Here is a 23,979-nt window from a genome sequence, read left to right on the forward strand (position 1 = left end):
AATCATCAAAACTAAACGAAACTTCTGATTGATCAGTCATATCTAACTTCCCCTTCTTAAACTCTACCATCTCTGTTGACTGATTCATTTTTAATTCATCACAGAAACTATCATCCAATAAATTTACAATTTCTACTTTCTGCTTTACTACAGGGGTCTCTATTATTGAATCATTGCCTCTTCCCACACTACTGTCAGGAGACAATACTTCATATTTCACTTTAACATTACTATTTTCATGCATATTTACACTTGAACCGTTGTCTGGATTTACAGTTCCCTCAACAGACATAGGTTCTAATTTAAGTTTAAACTCAGTTTCTTTTGGCGGTTCCATCGCCGACAGTCTTTTAGGGCAGGTTAGTAAAATTTTTAACAGCTTTTCACTTAACTTAGTTCCTTCTGCACGACGTATGGCGTTGCCGGCGCGGCGTACCAGGATTACTGATGCGACGTGGCACGTTGAACTGCAGACGGCTCTCCGACAGCTGTTGTGTGTTTGCGTGGCCCGCAATTGCAGGCGCTGCGCCGGGTGCTCCAGCGGACAACTGCGGTACGGCAAAACTGGCTTCTCGCGATGCCGGCAGCACCGCTAGACTCAGTGCTAGCTCCGTCAATCCAGATGCGTTGTTAATCCAATTGCGTCGTCCACATGCACACGTAACACTTTCACAGTTCTATTACTCAGCTGCGTGTCGCATTCCACTCGCGAATCCGAATAGTTGAAAAAAAAAATCACATTTACTTAGTTGATTTCCCGGCCGATGCACCATATGTGGGGCGGCGAGTAACTTGTGAAAATTGAAATAATTGCTGTATAAATGCTTGCATGTTGAATCAGTTTCAGGCTTTTCGAATGTTGTTAATGCTGTCTTTCGCCGTTCTCAACACTGGCTCTCTATTTACTTTTTAGCACCCAGAAAGTGATTTAACAAAACGTGGAGCCTGTAATTAGAGTTCCTAGTGCCCACTTCATCTGAGAATACCATTATAGCTGCAGCTTATAGCTCTGAGGAATTAGGAGATTGTCCGGGATATCTAATCAAAAACGATTTTCCAAAATGTAATGTTGTAACTTTAATTTGGTATGCTGATAGCGTACTGATGGTCAATAAAAGCGGTTTAAAACTGTGATCTGTCTGGGGACGTTAACCGTGGGTTACTGGGCAACTGTTTCATCAGATATTTAGTCTAGGTTTACCAAGCAGACTAACATTAATGATAATCTTTTAATAGTCATACAAAACCGGTAATATATATATATATATATAAAAGAGAATTTAAATAAAAAGAAAGAAATCAGTTTATATTTGGAAATTTATTTTAAGATTGTTCATTGAAATTTCAGCATATTATAAGTGAGTTATAACTGAGCTGGTGCCTTATTTACGATTGAAAAAGTGTGAGATTGTAATCTTACGGAACACATAAAATATGGAGCCAATATTGTGAGACAGCATACAACACTGCATTCATAAAATAACACACGAAGAACATTGAAACATAAGCAAGAAGAAATTAACCACAACCAACAGATTCAGTTTTTACCCAAAGAAATTACGTTCATACCACAATCCTGTCCGTCATGTAATTACCACACACTGGTATACTAAATTCATATTAACTCTTTGTGAAGACTTCGCAAAAAGAATAGCTGAGGGCTACTTTGATGATTACACCACATGCTTCACGTGGTCAACTTGGTTTACACACGAGTCAGAGTTTCTCTGACAGAAACACACGTATATGCACTGGACTAAGAACCGTATAATCACTGTTCACTGACACACTCAGTACTTCCACTGTTCCGAGGCACAATATAGGGGAAAGAGGGGGGGTTCGTCGCCGCAGCTGTCAGTAGGGATTTGTTTGTCCATCTGTTGCGTGCGATCCCGCCGTCTCTGCCCTCTCATGAAGTTTCTCTCGTGTCACGTCATCTCGATTTGGTTCCATGTTTGTGTTGTCAAATTCGTGCGGTATCCTCGTTTGACACGCCAGGTTGATATTCCTGGGCAAGGATGACACTTAATGGCTCTTCTTTTGTGCCACCCTTAGCGACCAGAGAACATTGAACCATGATTTACTGTCGCTTGACAGTGGGCATCCGTCAGGAGGTGTTGATAGGCGTCATTGAAGTCTGCCAGTTACTCTGGACAGTATGTGTCAAAAGGCTCCACGCCCTTTGTGTTGTTACATTCTTGGGTTATCCTCAATTGGCTCGCCGGTTTGATATTCCTGGGCAAGGATGACACTTAATGGCTCTTCTTTTGTGCCACCCTTAGCGACCAGAGAACATCGAACCATGATTTACTGTCGCTTGACAGTAGGCATCCATCAGGAAATGTCGATAGGCGTCGTTGACGTCTGCAAGTTTCTCTGGGCAGTACCTGTCAAAAGGCTCCACGCCCCTTGTGTTGTTTCACCGCGGCCGTCTCGTCACGGTCGCGTGCGTGTGGTGCGTTGCCAGCAGATGGATTTCCGCGCGGTGGACCGCTCGCCCATCTCAGGTCATCGCCTCGAGGAAGGGTCGCCCGGGGCGGCCGCCCATTAGCTCCAGGTACAAGGGAAAGTATTTGCCGCGTACCTTCTTTTGTTGTCGGCCGCGCTCCCAAAGTGGCCTGGCTGACAGCGTGTCCTGCTGGGAAACCCGCCAGTTTACAACTAGTCCGGCTGCTCCTGCTGTCTCTTAAGAGTTTTGCTGGTTCGCTTTCACGTTCTCAACTGCATTCACAGAAATTTTTCATCATCCTTTTGTGATTACACAATGTCATACATAATACCACTTAGTATTGTTTTTCACAATTTTTAAGAACAAAGTGAGACTTAATATTTTTTTAAATAAAAAAAATTAGATGAATCGACAATATAAAATAAAATTTAAATGACTTGACAATGTAAAAAAAATAAAAGTGAAATGACTTGACAGTATAAAAATAAAAATTTAAATGAACTGACAATATAATATTTAAATCCACATCACTAATGTGGTTCACTTACGTTTTAATAAATCAAATGCTATTTATTAATTCACTAAAATGAATAGGATTATGCCTTGTGCAAGTATAGGTCAGGACAGCATAGGGTTCACATGTTATTTACACACACATACATGCACACCTGTTGTCTATTCTACAAACTAACTACCCATAAACATGCATTACTCAATATTCTACTTCTATCCACTACTAGTTAACCCAATAAGCTACTTCAATGCTATTTCAACACCGTGTTTATACCACTACAACATTGTTCTAATTCGTCCTCTTCTTGACGCTCGCGGCATACGTCTTGTCACATGATAAATATGGAGAACTTTCCTTAAACATACACATTAAAAAGAACAATGGTTATTTACACGCCAAAACATTTATACCAGTTCGCACACCTGAAAAGAGACTCGCAATTACACATTTATCATACTCATATATTCACACATAAAACAGTAAGAAAATTTCACCTAAAATTACGTTATCACAACAATTAATCACGCAGATGACTCTGAGAAGGTTAAAAATATTTGCATTATACAGGTTATATTACATTTTCTTACCCATTTCGCTGCGATTTCGTTCCTTCTTTACGTTACCTTTCGCTTCGAAATCAGTTATTTCGCCTGTGGTGGTTATTCTGGATTCATTTCTCATGAATGGCAAAATTGTGGTCACCTCTATTCTGTAAAACAGTATCATCTTAACATATTGAACTTACAACAGACACAAAAGATCCGAATCCTCCTGTAGTTTAAATGACAAATGTTTTGCTTTATCCTTATTACCTTAAACCAAGCTTTCCTTCGTTCCCATAATCAAAATTATTTAATCATCCTCTACCTTCAAGAGGGAAATTTCCTCAGTACAAATCATATAGGCTGCAGTGCATCCCGCACCAGCGAAAACAGTAAGCTGTAATGCTCACAGCATCAGCAAAACACATAAACGTCTTTTCTAGGACAAGTATTAACGCAGAATAATTTTTTAGGCTTTGGCTCAACATCAATCAAGACTACAAAAAGGATCCATATTTCCGGTCCATTCTCCATTTGCTGAAAAGCTGCTCGTATTTGACTACCACAATAATGTTTCAGAGCCACGTAAATTACACAAACCACAATTCTTCTTTCACCTTGAAGGGAATCAATATACTTACGACATCCACAGACAGCACTTTACGTACTCAGCTATAAAGAACAAAAAAAGACATATATCATCAATATTAACATATCATCGCATATTGGAAGCCAAAGGTTCAACAATCGTATTATCGCATCCTGTTTTCAAGATTCCAAACTTACTCATTCCTTTCTCAGAGTTCTCCTATCTTAAAATATTCATACAGCACGCATACTATAGTAAGAGATCCTCATTTATACTGACAGATATAGAATAGTAATAGATAGATAGTAGCACTGAAAGCAGAAAATCGGAAACAAGGCTACTAACAGCTGGGGACCTGGATTTGCCAGACCCATAATACCCACAGATCGGATATTCCCCTGAGTTTTGCATTAATTCAACGCAGATATTGCTTCTCTCAGGAGCGGCTCTTTTCGATTTACACACAAAAAAACATAAACAACATTTCACTCGTTCACAAAGAAACCTTTTATGTTCACATTTGAACCAAACTAAATCCTAATTGCACAAGGAAAGAAAAATAAGTAAAAACGTCACTTCAATCAATCACATAGAAACAGCTTTATCATTATTTTTACTAACATATTATTCAAAATGCATACGTCACAAATTTAAACTAATCAATTATTTCTCCTCACCGTCCTCTCTACTTCTCACTGTCCTTTCTACTCATTTGCCATGTCGCTCATTTGTTCCGATTGGGCGCCTTCTGCGCTGATCGTTTGTCATTGCCGGTTTCGTTCATTTCCATTTGCTGGATTATGTCTAGGGTTAGCCGGCCGAATTTCAACATCATGAGGTGCTCCGCCTACAGTCCTATTCCCACCGTGATATCGATTCTGGTTGCCGTAACTGTTGCGTTCACGATTCTGTCCACGTCCTCGATCATTTCTGTTGTTACACCTGTGTTCGCGACTGTTACCCCAGTTTCTATACGGCCTGTCCCGATTATTGTTCCGTTCGCGTCGCGACGACCAGTCACGCCGTTGATTAGTACTACGGCCACGACTGCGATCGCGCTGCTGTGCCCCGTAATAACTTTGTGCCTGATTAGGCGGGCATTCTGCTGTATTGTATTCCAACTCTTGGAGAAGTGTTTTAAACGTTTCCACGTCCTCTTTGCATGGTCCCGCAAGAATGACGTGCCGCAAGTGCATCGGCAATTTGGTGATGCATATCCTAATTAGTTCCGCAGGCCCGTATGGGTCGTATAAAAATTGATTTGCCTGCAGCATGTGGTCGAATAGGCGTGCAGGGCTGCCGAAACCAGACTGGTTCAAATTTGGCAGCATAAATATGCCATGTTTGACGCTATCTTGTGCCGCTTCCGACCAATAGGCGGACAGAAAGGCTTGTCGAAACTCCCGAGTGGAGTTGCAGTGACGCGCTGCCGACCTCATGCGCATCGCCGGTTCGCCTTCCAAATAGCCACACATATATTCTATCTTATGTGAACTTGCCCAGTCGGGGGGAAGACAAAACTCAAATTGCTCGAGCCATGCACGTGGATGTATTCCTTTTTGCGAATTTCGGAATATCTCAAACTTTCTTACCGTAAGGAAATGTTTGAAATCAAATCCCCGCATTTCCTCCTGGCGAGGCCCTTGAATGTTTCTGTTTCTCTCATGTCTGCCCCTTAAATTACATTCTTCCCTGTCGTCAAAATCTCCCTCGTGGCCGGAGTCCCTCTCTGCACTGTTCGTACGGCTATTTTTAGTGCTATTGGCGAGTTCGGAATCACACGCCATGCGGTTTTCCAGATGCGCCACGCGTTTTTGTAATTCGCCTGTTACAGCTTTGTGTTGTCTGTTCGCTTCAAACTGTCCCTTCTGATATCTAAGAAGCGAACGCACTTCTTCGGTCTCTGCGGCCGCTACCGGTGTAGTATTGTTCTCGCTTTCCGTCAGCTTCATCCTGCCTACAGTGTCCACTAATGCCGCAATCTTATCATCAATTTGTCTCTTGTCCTCCGCCCCAGTCTGCTTCAATTGTTCTATTTGCTGTTCCAACGCGTGGATCGCTAAACTGTTGTCCGCTATTGTGTTGCTAACGGACATGGGACAATGCGTTTCCGCCTCTTGGACCCTCGAGAGTAACTGCTGGTGTTCCCTTTGGCATTCTTCCCTCAGCTCTTGGAAATTCCTAAGTAGCCGTTCTTCGCTTTCTTTAGATTCGGTATCGCCCCTCCGCTTGCTCTGTTCTAAAGCTTGCAGACGATCATCGATTTGTTCAAATGTACGGCCTAATTCTTTCATAATATCACTTTTTATCTCACTTGCCAGATTGCTTATTCTTTGTGAGATATCATCGGACACTCTCTGCATCAACTTGTCGACTTTATTTGTCTGCTGGATTAGTTTTTCGTCTATTTGTTCGCCTAGCTCTCGGATCGATTTTTCAGATTTATGCGTCATTTGTTCGCCTAGCTCGCGGATCGATTTTTCGGATGATTCTTTTTGTTCTCGGAACGATTTTTCAAATGATTCTTTATTTTGTTGCAATAAGGCTTTCATGAGTTCTGCCAAATCAATTTGGTTAGTTGGAGGCAAATTAATTTGTGGCTCTGATGTGAGCCTGTTCGTCCTGTCTTGCATTTCGTCTGAAGTATTCCCCATTGCATTTTCGGAACCGCCCGACGCGTTAACATTCGAAATTAAATTATCCCCTTGGTCCATGTTGCTTAGGTTGTCGGACCGCTTACTTTTAGTTTGGTTACGTGTCTGTATTAGTGCAATTTATAACCGGTATGCGACACACTAATCAAAATAAATGTGTCCCACAAAAATTACGACAGTCACACGAAAGATACCCAACCTAGTACGCACTTTTTCACACGCAAAACAAATTTTTATCTTAGATCGAAACAGTGGAATTTACAAGCGAGGATAAAAAACACACAGACATATAAAACACACAAGTTTAAAAAACAAAACAAGACAAACAACGCACTGCCGATCAACAACGCCGTGAATCTTTTGAAAGTCTGCTCGGAAACAACACAGAAGTTGTTTGAGCACTGTAGGAAAAAAAATTAAGATTATAACACGCTCGCAATCTAACGTTTCAGAGATTCCAGAGTCTAGCGGAATCACAGAACAGGGTCGCCATGTGTAATATTGTAACTCTTATTTGGTATGCTGCAATCGGTGCTAATTGACAATGAAAGTGGGTTAAAAGGCGTGATCTGTCTGGGGACATTAACCGTGGATTACTGGGCAACTGTTTCATCAGATATTTAGTCTAGGTTTACCAAGCAGACTAACATTAATGATAATCTTTTAATAGTCATACAAAACCGGTAATATATATATATATATATATATATATATATATATATATATATATATATATATATATATAAAAGAGAATTTAAATAAAAAGAAAGAAATCAGTTTATATTTGGAAATTTATTTTAAGATTGTTCATTGAAATTTTAGCATATTATAAGTGAGTTATAACTGAGCTGGTGCCTTATTTACGATTGAAAAAATGTGAGATTGTAATCTTATGGAACACATAAAATATGGAGCCAATATTGTGAGACAGCATACAACACTGCATTCATAAAATAACACATGAGGAACATTGAAACATAAGCAAGAAGAAATTAACCACAACCAACAGATTCAGTTTTTACCCAAAGAAATTACGTTCATACCACAATCCTGTCCGTCATGTAATTACCACACACTGGTATACTAAATTCATATTAACTCTTTGTGAAGACTTCGCAAAAAGAATAGCTGAGGGCTACTTTGATGATTACACCACATGCTTCACATGGTCAACTTGGTTTACACAAAGCGTACAACTCCACAATAATTTTGATAATTAAAATAAATTAGATCGAAAAGCAATTGACAAAAGAAAAACCTTGAACTGGTTACTAACATCTTACTATTAACCTGATGGGTCAAACAGTTATATAAGCACGTGGTACTGGTCTCGCAAAGTACACCCCACGTGGGTTGAATATAAAGAAAAGCATAAAGAAAAGTTGCTATATTAAAAAAATATTCCCAAGACGAGACGTTATAATCTCACGCACATTCGGATTTAGGATTGATGAACTTAGTTAGAGTTACTGATCAACACGTGGTTCCACTTTACTCACAAAGTAGTAACAAAGCAACTACCGGAAAATAATCTGAACTTCACACGATAATTACACTGCGCTGCAATTTAAGATAACATCGGATATTTTAGACCGAAACCCGAAATAAAGGTGATTAAATTTTCAGTTTGGCTGAACTTAAGAAATCCATTGTCCTACGGACTTAACAGACACGTGCTTAGCCGGAGATCTTAGCACTTCAGACGCTCGCCACGGCCACACTGCAACTGCCCTACTGCCAAGTGTGCTTCCTGAGGGTGGCTCACAAAGACCAACGGAAGTGGCCAGAGGGGCAGCTTCCTATACCAACATGACAACGGATGGACAGGACCATACTAAGGATAGAAACCTCTTTGCTTTTAGGAAGCGTAGCTACCTGTTCCGATGTTGGTCCTACTGTTCTCTAGCAGACAGCCTTGTCTGCTACCCTCAAGCATGCAACTAGAAATACATATGCTCATTCATCCTCTCACACAAAAGGGAAGGGGGATGACAGTATCTTATCATATACAGTATATAAAAGAAAGCGGATGTAGGTTCCGTATGAGACTGTGTGACATGAATTACATATAAGAATTACATATAAACTGTGCTTTAAAGTGTAGTAGTGTGACAGATCGTTCTTGTTTATGTGTAAAAGTAACACGTTCCACTGCTCAGTCTCCTCCCAGATAGTCAGAAACGCCACAATACATTTAGAAGAGGAATTTATTCCATAAATGGCAACAGATTTAAGAAATTAAACATGAAAGGAATCCAACAGAGACCTTTCAAAAATAGTTGAGTATATTCTGAAATTCACTGATAACAAACACAAGTATCTCTACAACCTAACTAACAGAGCAGTTCAGAGTCTAATGCGCTGATGCAACTATAAATGTCTGAATTGAATGTTAAAAAGAATGCTCGCCAAAATTTGATGAGAATATTTCATCAAACGCCACACTAAATAATTGGTAGAATGTCTGTCCCGCGACGGCACGTGAAGATACGACAATACGCCAACTGAGGCTAGATAATGAAAATCATCCCAGAATTAACCCTTCACTTGAAATGCTTTCACGGTTCCGCGTATCTCTAGTAATTTAATACGGCACCCGAGGCTGTTTGTAGCAGTGATACCGATGCGACGCGACTCCCGACACAGATGGCGCGCTATTTAGCATCTGTAGAGAACTGGGGCCTTCCTTCCTCGCGCAGCGTTCTTATATATATAGCCGCGGTGCGGACGGCTAAGGGAACGCCTGCTCAAATCGGCTCTCCCGACTAGCCGCTGCGCTAGTAATGCACCACTTCAAGTTACATAATAATTTATAGCTTCTTTTGCTGATGGCCGATGAAGCTCTTAATTTAAACATGCATTCAGCACGCAGGTACGTATTGATAAAAAAATTTTGACGTGGCTAAGTTAAATATTTTGGGCGAGAGAATTAATTAAATTACACTGCACGCAGTAGATGAGCTCTGAACTGGCCCTTTTGAGATCCGCTATCGCTATAATTTTATAGGTATTCAAAAGAAACTTTTCACATCTTCATAGTCATAGCGGACCTCCAACCTATTTAAATCTAAACATCCTAGCCTTATTTATTAGCCTACTTAATCTATCTTGCTTCCTTCAGTTTTGAGACGAAAACCAGAAAATCATGAATTTCCACTCAAGTCTTAATCTGTGAAATCCAAAGTACTGTTTTTATTAATTCATTATGAAAGATGAATCTAAATATAAATTTTGAAGTCTCTAGCTCTTTTCTGTTGCGCCAATGATTTTTTCAGAAGAAAACGTCCAAATTTCGACAATGGCTGAAGTTATCGAACTGATATTTAACACACATTAATTTAGTATTATTCCTGACATGCTAGAAAAGTTTTAGGTCATTTGCTTGATTTTTAACGTATTGCGCAACATTTATGACGTCAGAGCTAGTTGCAGCAGACTGGCTGGCACACAATGGAAACTGATGTGAATTTACTACAGTGTGAGTAGGCTGCTTCCCTACAAAACCAAACTTTAAATGTTAAACTATATTAAAGGAAAATCTTGTTGGTATTCATACATATACAACTAAAATCCTGTTTGATGAACCTATTTATGTTGGATTAAGTTTACTATACATCTAAAGATTAAATGTATGAATTTCACTATAAAGTTATAGAACCAAATATGGTGAAAATGATGAGTTAAGTTATGAAGATACAGATAGTTATACTTACAATGTTAAAATGAAATATTTCTATGATGATATAAAATAAATGATTTATTATTTTGATACAAGTGTTATCCAACAGATAACATATGTAATATTTCACAAGTAAACAAAAAGATTTTGGTGATATGAAAGATGGATATAGCCGAAACTGAAGAATTTTGTGGTTTAAGGGAAAAAATGTATGCTTGTAAAGTTGGTGACAATTTTGAAAACAAGTTTAGAGGAATTAAGAAATATGTTGCTAAACACAAAACCTAAATTTTAGAAAGTTATGAAGATTATTAAAATCCATGGAGAAGAAATAAAAACTTTGAGGTTCGCTGATGACATTGTAATTCTGTCAGAGACAGCAAAGGACTTGGAAGAGCAGTTGAATGGAATGGATAGTGTCTTGAAAGGAGGATATAAGATGAACATCAACAAAAGGAAAACGAGGATAATGGGATGTAGTCGAAGTAAGTTGGGTGACGCTGAGGGAATTAGATTAGGAAATGATACACTTAAAGTGGTAAAGGAGTTTTGCTATTTGGGGGGCCAAATAACTGATGATGGTAGAAGTAGAGAGGATATAAAATGTAGACTGGCAATGGCAAGGAAAGCGTTTCTGAAGAAGAGAAATTTGTTAACATCGAGTATAGATTTAAGTGACAGGAAGTCATTTCTGAAAGTATTTGTATGGAGTGTAGCCATGTATGGAAGTGAAACATGGACAATAAATAGTTTGGACAAGAAGAAAATAGAAGCTTTCGAAATTTGGTGCTACAGAAGAATGCTGAAGATTAGATGGGTAGATCAAATAGCTAATGAGGGAGTATTGAATAGGAGTGGGGAGAAGAGAAGTTTGTGGCACAACTTGACCAGAAGAAGAGATCGATTGGTAGGACATGTTCTGAGGCATCAAGAGATCACCAATTTAGTATTGGAGGGCAGCATGGAGGGTAAAAATTGTAGAGGGAGACCAAGAGATGAATACACTAAGCAGATTCAGAAGGATGTAGGTTGTAGTAGGTACTGAGAAATGAAGAAGCTTGCACAGGATAGAGTAGCATGGAGACCTGCATCAAACCAGTCTCAGGACTGGAGACCACAACAATAACAACAACATAAAGATTGTTTGTTTAACAATATAGAACAATATGAAAAATATTGATTAGCTTGAACATTTTATTATAAAAATGGAGAAATTTCAAATACTATCAGCTATATCCATATACAATTGTACACCACTTCAATAATAATTCTGTTTAATAAATTTTCTGGATTAATGTGTATGTTGAGTTTTTTCAAGACTATATTTTTTTTTAAATTTTCAAAAGTATATTTCTATTGTTTCTCCATCATAATAAAGTTCATTATTTTTTGGTGTACTATTTGGTGTTAAAAAGGTGATTAAAAAACCAACTAATGGAATTTAATGCTGTTTTCTAAATAACTAAAAATTATATTTGTTTTAAAAATAGAGGACAAGCTAATATAAATGACCCACACGGTCCAAAGACAGAGTTAACAAACAACTCTTAGAAAAAGTATAAGTTACAAAACCTGAATACACAAGCACTCTAACACAGTTCAATAATTATTTTACCAAATGAGAAGTAGAAAAAGCTTTTTTAGATTGTTTTTCAAAAACCGATTTAACTCATTACTTATATAAGTTAAGTGAACTTAAAGATTAATTATGTGATTAACAAATAACTGAACTTACTTTTATGACAGGTGGTAAACAAAATTTGTTTAATTTTTAATATGATTTCATGCTTAAAAGGATTATTATTGTTGGTAAAATTATACATAGAGATTTAAACTTTGATGATTTTGATATATCAAAAAAATTGCTCTGAGCAGTATGAGACTTAACATCTGTGGTTATCAGTCCCCTAGAACTAAGAACTATTTAAACCTAACCAACATAAGAACATCACAGATATCCATGCCCAAGGCAGGAATCGAACCAGGTACCATAACAGATGCGCGGTTCCAGACTGAGCGCCTAGAACCGCTAGACCACTGCGGCTGGCTTGATATATCAGTAAGTTAGCTGATAAGTTACATCAAATAAATAATAATTAATCAATAATAGTACACAAATCAAATCTTATGACTGTAATGTTGATAGATTATGTTAAAACTGCTCCTGTTGATGTAACTATAATTGTATTTAAAGAATTATTTCAATTATATAATTTTTTTATCTATATTACTATTTTAATCTATATAAATGTTTTACATATAAATGAAAAATCGTAGTTCACATTTAGTACTTAAAGACGATCACATTTACTGTTTGAAACGTAAAAAATTTACTGAAAGACATAATCCACATAGAATAAAGACTAAAAATTTAAGGTATTTGTAAAAATTTTAAGTCTAAAAAGATGAAATTCATTAAAAAAATTTAATATTGATAGTCTAAGTAATATTCGTGAAGAAATAATTAATGAACTACATAAATCACTTAGAAGGAATTTTTAAAGAAGAAATGTTGTTTCATTAAGTAGAGATGATTTATGTCAAGCTGATCTAGTTGAATTGGGTTCAGGTAAATAAAAAGGAATTCCAAAAATAAACATAAGTTATCAATAATTGATTTTTTTTCAAAATATGCATTTGCTGTTCCTATTAAAGATAAAAGAAGCTAAAAATATAGTTGATGCATTCGAAAAAATTTACATCTTTAGAAAGCCAAAAAATTTACTAACAGTTATAGGTAAAGAATTGTATTAGAAAAAATTTTATGCATTAATGAAGAAATCTAACATTAATAATTATTTAACCTTTTTCAGAAACAGAAAACTTTTACTTTAATACTTTCAACTTCCATTCCAATTGTATTATCTTTTATTTTATTTTATGTTTTATTTTATATTTTCATTTAAATTTTCTGTTTTAATATTAGAAATATAACTATCTGTAGCATGATAACACAATTCAAAATTTTTCCAAGATTTAGGTTTCATACACTAATTCTTTAGATATATCAAGTATACTTAATCCAACATAAATAGGATTATCAAATATGATTTTAGTTTTATACATATCAATAGCAACTAGATTATCATCAAATATTGGTCTAGATATAAAGTTTGGTTTAGCTACAAGTTTATCAAGTACTTCACTATTTTAAACTTATTTTACGACAATTTAGTCCTCTATTAATAACAGGATCGATTTAATTTACATATATATTTTTGTAGGAACAAAATCCACATGGTTTGTGTTTCTGATATATCATTGTATATGGTATTCTGGATTTGGTTCACAATTATCTATATTTAAAAGCAAACTTTCAAAATAAGAATAAATTACAAATAGAACTTTTTGTGTATATTGATAATTTTTAAATTATACACATTTTCCTTTATTTGGCATTTCTACTTTTAATGGTTTATGTCAAACAATTTGGTGTATGACTATGTGATTTTTCTTTACTATTGAAATGTAGTAAACATAACTACAGAAATAAATTTTACTTCTTCATGTATATTGATTTGTCTTGATAGGATTTTAATTTAATTTTTTATATAACAATAGAGTGAATTAATATCTTTTTTGAAATACAGTTGATTTATGTTTTTATTTTTTAAATTTTGGAATTATTAATGTTTACACTTGATATTGTTCATCTTCAAATAAATGAACATTAATAGATACATTAATTGTTTTTTCTATTTTTGGAATTTGAAAACTTTTAAAGGAAATTCAGTATTTTCAAGCTTTTTTATCGAGTGCAGAACCAATATTTTTCTATTTTGTAATTATTTTATCGACAGGAAACAAAGCTGCTTTTATAGAAGAGAGCAAACATTTTTTATCACTATTTTTAACTTTAATACAAGCTATTTTGTTTGTGATTATTTTAGGTTATTCGATATAAGACGATCCTTTGTAGTGGAATGTTTCTATTAATTGCTAGTTGTAAATCAGTTATTCAGTTTAATGTCCATCCTAATTGTTGTGCTTGAAAATCATATTTTTTCCAAAATATCTCTTATATCTGGTTTACCTTTTAATTAAAATCGTATTCTCTCATAAAAGTTTATTTTTGTATTTGTTGCCAAAATTTTTGAACCTTTTACTTTATTTCATATGTTTGTAATTTATATTCTCAATATAAATAAAAATTAATCTTTAAAGCATGATGTACTTTCAAAAGATTATATCAATTTTTAAGAAGTTTTGTTTTTACTGCAGTTAAAAATTTATAGTTTGTAATCTTTTTTCAGATGTTTTTTCAATGTAGTACTCTTTAACTTTGTACCAAAATGTTAAAACTTAAAAGATAGATTAGTATTACTTTTTAATATATAATTAATCAAAGAGAGAATAAGTTTAATATTGAGTTTAACAATTATTTCTTAATAAATTTGTTTTTTAAAAGATTTGTTTTCTACTTAGTTCAACAATCAATTAGTTGACTATTTAGCTTTATACACAATTTTTTAATAACTTATTTAATTAATCGAAAATTATTATTATTTAATATGTAATAAATCATAAAGTAAGGCTCTCTTATTCTAAATATAGTCTTAAGTATGGTTCATACATTTATTATTATGTTTATATTTATGTGAAGAAATTATATAAACACCATTGAATTTTTTAATTTCATTAATAAAAATTTTTATATAGATAAAATATATGATGATTTTTTACATAGTTTAAAAATGTATAATATTTTTTGATTAGTTGAAAAATTTATAAATATTTTCTTAACTTAATTTTTTAAAGACTTTTGATGTAGTTATAATACTATGTTGTTAAAAAAATTATGAAGCTTATTTTAAATAGTTAAAAATTCTATTCAGATTTATATGTAGTTAGAAATTTATAAACAATATGTATAGAACCATTATTAACCGCACAGTTTACATTGAACAAATTGTAAAGCAATTTATCTGACATTTCCACGTAATTCGCAATGAAATCAATGCAAATATCCAAGAACTATCCCAAGGATTAAATGCTGTGAGTGCACACTTAGAATTAAACACTCTTCTGTTAAGGAACACAGATAGGTTATCAAATGCTAGAAATGATGCCCTTAACTCAAGAACAGCCTTTGAAAGTAGTTCAAATGATTATTTCAGCAGTATACTACTGCATCCAGTACAATTTTACAGATCCTACTATCAACTGAGCTAAAACTAGATGAAACCTATCTCTTTCCACCCTGGCCCACACGATCGGGCGGGTTTGCTTTAAATGTGCTGCTCCTCAAGTACACAACTTTTCTATGGCAGTCTACACTCCAATGACTGTGTGTGCTCCGGCTTGTGTTTGGCAGCTGTTTTGTTTCATAATGCGGCCTCCAGAGGGCAGTAGATGACTACAAACGTCGACGTGTGGCCACAGCCATGTGTCTGTGTGGTAAATAAAATGCATTTTCCTTCATTTCATTTATTTAGGGCAACGCTGCATTATTTTTGGCTGACGATGTTTTACTTAACGTATGTAAGGTATCCAAACAAGTACATGAAATGCCATGTGGACCTTATGAATTTTTCTATTTGGAGCAGCATGATTGTGCATCTCAGGCGTTAATGATGCTAAGTTTTGATGTTAACCTCACCTTCACATGCTGACAGTACAGTAAATATTCGCACTATGATACAAGAACAAATGGTAATGCTTTGGTTTTTATATACAAATAACATATCCTTTTGTATTTAGGGTTAACAGATGAAGAAATAATACAACTTATTTTGGAGGATTCCGATTTAAGTGACCTCTCCAGTGACGACAATGACGATGATTTTGAGCCATCGAGTTGCATCAAGTGTGACCAATATTTGTGCATGTCCTAGGAAAAACCTGCTTTTGTTGATTCCATATTAAAAAATTTATGTGTGTGTGTGTGTGTGTGTGTGTGTGTGTGTGTGTGTGTGTGTATGTGTGTGTGTGTGTGTGTGTGTGTGTGTGTGTGTGTGTGTGCATGCCTGTGCGTGCGTGTGTTTGTGCTTGTGTGTGGGTTTGTGTGAGATTAGGATATTTTGCAACATATTTACGTTTATATCACTTTTGTCATACTGTTGTACTCAAAGTTCTTGAAAGAATAATAAATAAAAGCTATTCTTGAAAAGCACAATACATATTATTTGGACTGGGATAAAACCTACGAGTTGTGCTAGTGATGGGTGAAAAGACTATCACCATGAGAATATTTCAGTATTTTTGCCTGATTCCACAGATCATGATGCATGGAAGTTGACATATTTAAGATAAAGGCTTAAAATTATTTCCTGTCTGGCTGGAAAAGGCTATACTATGATTAACCCCATTAACTCTTGCAATTTATATGATTACTATAATTTAACCACCACACACTGTAAGTAGGCTGTTTAGGTTTTCTTATTGGTAACGCCACGTAGCGCTCTGTATGAAAATCACTGGCTGTGCTGTGTGCAGTCGGTGGCTAGTTTGCATTGTTGTCTGCCATTGTAGTGTTGGGCAGCTGGATGTGAACAGTGCGTAGCCTTGCACAGTTGGAGGTGAGCCAACAGCAGTTGTGGATGTGGGGAGAGAGATGGCGGAGTTTTGAAATTTGTAACACTGGATGACATGAACAACTATATATATTATTACTGTTAAGGTAAATACATTGTTTGTTCTCTATTAACATCTTTCAATTGCTAACTATGCCTATCAGTAGTTAGTGCCTTCTGTAGTTTGAATCTTTTATTTAGCTGGCAGTAGTGGCGCTCGCAGTATTGCAGTAGCTTGATTAACGAAGATTTTTGTGAGATAAGTGATTTGAGAAAGGTACAGGTGAATGTTAGTCAGGGCCATTCCTTTGTAGGCATTTCTGAAAGTCAGATTGCGTTGCGCTAAAAAATAGTGTGTGTCAGTTTAAGCACAGTCATGTATAATTGTTGAAAGGGGACGTTTCGTATGTTGACCCTTAGACGATGATAACTCACTGGAATCTTCTGATTTTTTCTTGTAGTTTGTGTAATTAGTGTAGCTATTGTTTATTGCTAGTGCGTAATTGTAGAGAGAATTTCCTTTGTAGTTGAAGTTTTTCATTCTTGTACAGTAAAACAGTTGTGGTATGCATGTAGATTTGCACCAAGTATTTCGCAGCTGCGCTTGCAATTAACGAGAAATTATTTTCAGTGCTGTGTTAATGTGTTCTCTTATTGTTGCTCTTCAAATTGTGTTTTTCTGTGTTGTCATGTGAAATATTGTGACAATAATGGCGTGTGATAAACATAATACTAGGCTCCAAAGTAAACTGAGAATTGACTGTGAAGACGAAAGCAGTGTGTTAAGGCCATCATGTAATGAATTAACAAATATTCAAAGTAGTAATTTTTTAACTGTGGATAGGGAAATGGAGTGGGCACCAAATAATTGTGTAGACAGTGAAACAGGTAGTGAACAGGGAAGCATTATCGACCGATCGGTCGGCAACAGCTCGCCTCAGGAATCGGGACTGACAGAACACAATATTGAAAATACTGTAGACTCAGGTTTTGGGTTCTCACCGTTTTCTCAAATGAGTCAGGACACATTTTCCGCTTCTCAAAATTTGAATGTTGCCGGTGAAAATTCACTGCCGAAAAAGCACTGAGGAACATGTTTCAGGCACCAGTGCATTGTTATTACAATTAATGCAACAAATGGGACAAAAACTTCAAAAGTTAGACACACTGGAACAAAATCAGAGACAAACACAGCAACAGTTAGACGCAATGGAAGAATACCAGAGACAAACACAGCAACAGTTAGACGCAATGGAACAAACACGTGAAGATTTAAATACTGAGTTACATAACATTGAATCGAAATGTCAAAAAGTCTGCAATGACGTAAAAACACAAATTTGTGAGCATTTCCAACCTATTTTTCGCGGGATCAAAATGCATTACAGAATCATGAAGCAGCCATAAAAGAACTGCAAACTATTGTTCATGAAAGTCATGAGACCTTGCAAGCTAAAATTGACTCAGCTGCATCTACCGATTCGGTTACGCAACTTGCAAAAACTCAAGAAAACTTAAAGGACACAGTAGATACTCTGAAAATTGGTTCAGGATGACACATGGAGGAAATTAGTTCATTATCAGAGAAAGTAGTTGAACTTTCGGATCAGCTAAATAATTTATCTACAAAGGTAGATGATGATCTGAATGACACAAGACCTAAAACCTTTACTGACACAGAAGAGTATGCACAAATTAGAAAATTCAAACAATATCAAAATCAAATCAATACACTGTACAAAAGAGAAATCCGGGAAGTACAAGATCAGTTGGCACAAGTAATACAAGAATTACATATTTCAGAGGACACTTGCGCTTCAGTACGGGAAGAGGGACATAGAAATACGGAACAACCACAAAATAATAACACAGGACACTTCGGAAATTATGAAAGAAATTGGCAAGGTACACCGAATTTTGAGATGGAACCGCCGAAACGACGTAACAATGATCGACATGCGACTCGCCGACATGATGATTTTGACTATAAGCTGTTCATTACTACACGTCAATTCAAAACATTTAAGAATTCTGACAACGACATTCATCCACAAGCATGACTTCATCAATTCTCTCATTGTTTTCCTCCCTACTGGTCATTAGAACACAGATTAGAATTTATGTGTGGCTACTTAGAGAATGAACCAGCTGTAAGAATGCGATCGGTCATTCAGGATTGCCAGAGTGAAGGAGAATTTTACCATGCCTTCCTCTCAGCATGTTGGTCTCAAGCCACACAAGACCGAGTAAAACATGGCATCATAATGATGAAACATTTCGAACAATCTGAATTTTCCAATCTTGTGAAACATTTTGAAGACATATTGCCCAAGAATCAGTACCTGTCAAACCCATACAGCGCATCAGAACTCATCCGCGATTGCTTAATCAAATTGCCTGAACATTTACGACATATTATTTTAGCAGGACGTTGGAAATACGACACTGATGCTTTTCAGGGACTGTTACAAGAACTGGAAATTGACACTGACATTTGCGTAATGCGGAAACAGGAACACAACAATTACAGGTCACATCCGTCGCAATTCCGCGATGAAAGAAACAACAACTGGACACGACAAGGCAATTCTCACAACACAAGTCGTGACCAAAACAGACACCACCCGTATGACAACCACTGGCAGAGTAATAGTTACAGAGAAAGATCGCATTTCCGTAGTAATGAATATGACAGAGACAATCATAGAAACAGACAATTTGGCGTCCAGAACTGTTATTATCACGGAAGACAGAATAACTTCAGATGCAATGGTCCAGCGCGCAGTTCCGATTCAGGGAGAAATTCTCCATCACGTGACCGACAAGATAGAAACTACAGGCACCTACTCTTGTACTAAAGAATGAAGAACCACCGAACAGAATTAGAGAGCTTGTACCTTTCCCGAATACACGAAAACTTCGACACAAAGACATAATTGGTTTGGCTATTAAAAATATAAAATCTGCAGCAGACAAAAGGAGAAAACTACACGGTAAAGCAAATGCAAAGAAATTATATATTGGTCAGAAAGTTCTCCTTAAAGCTCATTCATTATCACATAAGAAGAAACACTTGAGGCACAAATTCTTTCTAGTTTACAATGGACCTTACAGAATCCGACGTATACCACATGATAATTGCGTTGAAGTTGAAACTCTGAGTACTAGGAAGAGTAAAGGTTTACACCACATTTCACATGTAAAACCGTTTGTTGAAAGATAATCTGCTTTTTAACTTTGTCTTTGCCATAAAACTTTTCACTTTACGTTGCTAGCATGCTTTGTCAGACATAGAATCTGTTAACATGCAACAATATTTGAAGTTAAATATCCAGTCAAGAACCAAGAGAACTTATTTAAACAGAAATTACGAATGCATTGTTATTGTGAACAGATGACACAGTGTTATTGTGTGTGTACATTCTTGCTTGTTAGTTGAACGATTACATAACGACTCTAAGGCTTACATACTTAGAACATATACGAGTACTGCTAATGAGATTTTAATGCAACATTTTGGTTTACTTGAAAATACATTCTGGATTTAAAGTACTTTCTGTGAGATACCAGATGACACAGTGGTTAGTTTATGTCACAGCTACACGGTTCTATCACGACGCTACCAATGAGTGACAATTTACATTGTTGCTTTTGCGGTGTTTCTGTTTTATATCTGCAAGGTTTTCTAAATTATTCTGGAAAGTAAAACATGTTTTAATAGTAACTTTTGTGGTATAGCTACAATGAGACTGCCCCTTACGTAGCACAACATTACGTTACAGCACAGTACTTTCTTGATCACGGTAATGTACGTAAATACTACGATATCTATACACATAGCATTTCACTTTTGTTTATCATGAGGTAAGTACATTGGCTTCTGCAGAACGTAGCTTTCGGAGACAATAACTACGACACTTCCACAGAGATTATCTTACAGCAAGACGCACATTTAGCGCTACAGTACACGTATTTGAGTGATTAATTTTGTACTTAAAACATTTATTTTTAAAGATATTTGAAGTACAATGATACAAAGGTTTTCTGTTATACATTTCATTCCATTGCTGTAATCTGTAACACCTGAGGGTATAATTACATTAATCCTCAGGGGGGTACACGCTTACTTTGTGTATCATGTGTTTGGCAAGCAAAAGGAGCCCTAGGTAATATGGTATTTGCTTATACAACTTTACACATCGATACTATATTCCTCTAACAGATAAATTACATAGCTATCTGATCATTTAACTGAGAGAGACAAACTTTTTTACTACAGCAGTGACAGAAGTTTACATAATTAGACGGTTTGATAACTTCACACTTACGAAATAGTATTTTGTCTGTACTTTGTGAACTGTTTATATTTTTTCGGAGCCATTGTGATATTATGAGAGCTTTGAATGATATATTTGGTATGGGATCACGATTTTTAAAGTACGTTTGAGGCTGATGAAACTTTTGACATGAGCAGAGAATTTTTTTTAGGTTTTGAAATTATTGGAGGGAGCTACGACAAAATTTGACAGTTGACTGAGGTGTTATGATGTTATTATTACGATGACTATGTGTATTATGCTGTTGCGGTATGTTTATGATCAATAAGCTGATGCTATATGAGGAATTTGGTTATGCTATGTATTTATTATGATGAAGTATTGAAGTGTCGTCGCAAGATTGATGTGTCGACGAATATATATATATGTGTAATAAGGTAAGGAGTAATGAATAGTGGTTAGGGACTCTGACTTGTGAAAAAGGATGTTGGAAACCAAGAATCGTACTTTAAGAGTTATGAAATGTGTGTAAATGCGTGAATGTATCACAATGCCAGCGAAAATTTTTTGGACACTGTTATATTCATAAGATTTTGTTTATACACACTTGCAACGCAAATTCTCGACCCGTGAAATTTTGTATATGAAACTGTCACTGTAGCAGAAACTGCTGTCGTAAATATTTCCGTAAGAAAGTTAAGTGACCACCTGCACATAATGCGTCGTGGGCATCCAGCTGCGTCAGACGCCTGGAGAGAAAGCCATTAGTGTGTGCGTTTTCAGAGGCACAGGTAGGAAAGAAAAGGGAGGCCCTTATCCTCCCTATTGACATTCCTTTGTAGAAAGCATCCCAAATACGACACGCTCGAACTTGAAAACATATGATTACACTGTGGATCTCTTAATTTATGATTTACTGAAATGCCTAATGAAATGATGAGAAATATTTTATGTCTATACACCTGACTATGACTACTGTCTTTATAGTAGAGAGATTTTTTACTACCTTATGAAATGCCATAGGGCTAATGAATGATGTTTCATGCCTCCTTTGTACATATTTTCGTTTTTCTTTAATATCTAGTTTCTAGCTGCACTGCAGCATTGGTTAAAATAGAATTTTATAGATGTACTAATATAAATATTTTCTGTCTACAGATCCAGTAAATACTAATTTTGTAATACATTTCCCAAAAATGGGGGAGCACAAAGACATTTCCCTTCACAGGAATTGCATACAGAATTTTCTTTTCAACTACTTGGTAATTTTTTTGGTAGAATAACTTCTTGTGGTGCACCACTTTAATTACATAGACATTGAGATGTGAATATATGTACATTTCCCCCTTCTGCATTGTTGTCCTTAGTGTAATGTTTTTTTCTGCTTGAGCTATGTCATGTATAGATATAAGTTATTTCATTTGCTGCTGCTGTTTGCCAAGCATAGTGTTACTGAATTTGACTTTGTGTTACTCTGCTAAGCCAGTTTACCACTGATTTATTTTTCTTGTTTGCTGCTAATTGCCTTTTTGTGGGGAGCATGGGGGCTTTGTAAGTAGGCTGTTTAGGTTTTCTTATTGGTAACGCCACGTAGCGCTCTGTATGAAAATCACTGGCTGTGCTGTGTGCAGTCTGTGGCTAGTTTGCATTGTTGTCTGCCATTGTAGTGTTGGGCAGCTGGATGTGAACAGCGCGTAGTGTTGCGCAGTTGGAGGTGAGCCGCCAGCAGTGGTGGATGTGGGGAGAGAGATGGCGCAGTTTTGAAATTTGTAACACTGGATATCATGAACTACTATACACATTATGACAGTTAAGGTAAATACATTGATTCCTCTCTATTAACATCTTTCAATTGCTAACTACACCTATCAGTAGTTAGTGCCTTCTGTAGTTTGAATCTTTTATTTAGCTGGCAGTAGTGGCGCTCGCTGTGTTGCAGTAGCTTGATTAACGAAGATTTTTGTGTGGTAAGTGATTTGTGAAAGGTACAGGTTAATGTTAGTAAGGACCATTCCTTTGTAGGGATTTCTGAACGTCAGATGGCGTTGCGCTAAAAAATATTGTGTGTCAGTTTAAGCACAGTCAGGTATAATTGTTGAAAGGGGACGTTTCATAACGCTCATTAATGATTGAAGATGAATTAACTGTTATTGTTTCTATATCCATTGGTAGATCAAAGCATAGTTTTGAAATGTATGAGATTTATACATACCCCTTGTGAAATGTAGACAGCCAGGTATTCATGTAAAGTTCATACTGAATAATTATCTACTGATCAGCAATGATACAAGTTGTTTTGTGTTCCCAAATGAAAATGATTTGCATATGTGTAAATGTGGTCATAAGTTAATTTGCCCTGATTCGGCAATATTCTTAGATAGTGGAGTGATCAGCTGTGAGAAGGAATTGTTTATGAATCATACCCCAAGAGATGATTGCCCTAGAATTTTAACATATAATTTTCTCATTTAACTCCACACATGACATCACATTTACATGTAAGAATTATGATACACCTGAGCTACCCTTTACACTCAAATTGAAAAACAGTGGATTAATCTTGAATGCCACAAATTGTGATTTATCATGTGAACAATTTGATATGCCTAGTGTATGGCCCACTACATTTCATGCAACTGATCATTTGCCATTGATGAGAATGTTATGTGTTTATTACAATTATTCATACATATTAACATATGGAAAGCATTCCTTATCACGTTTTTCTGAACACAATGATTTAATTAGAGACATCTCCAGAAA

The sequence above is a fragment of the Schistocerca cancellata genome, chromosome 4, assembly GCF_023864275.1.
Source record: "Schistocerca cancellata isolate TAMUIC-IGC-003103 chromosome 4, iqSchCanc2.1, whole genome shotgun sequence".
Classification (NCBI taxonomy): domain Eukaryota; kingdom Metazoa; phylum Arthropoda; class Insecta; order Orthoptera; family Acrididae; genus Schistocerca; species Schistocerca cancellata.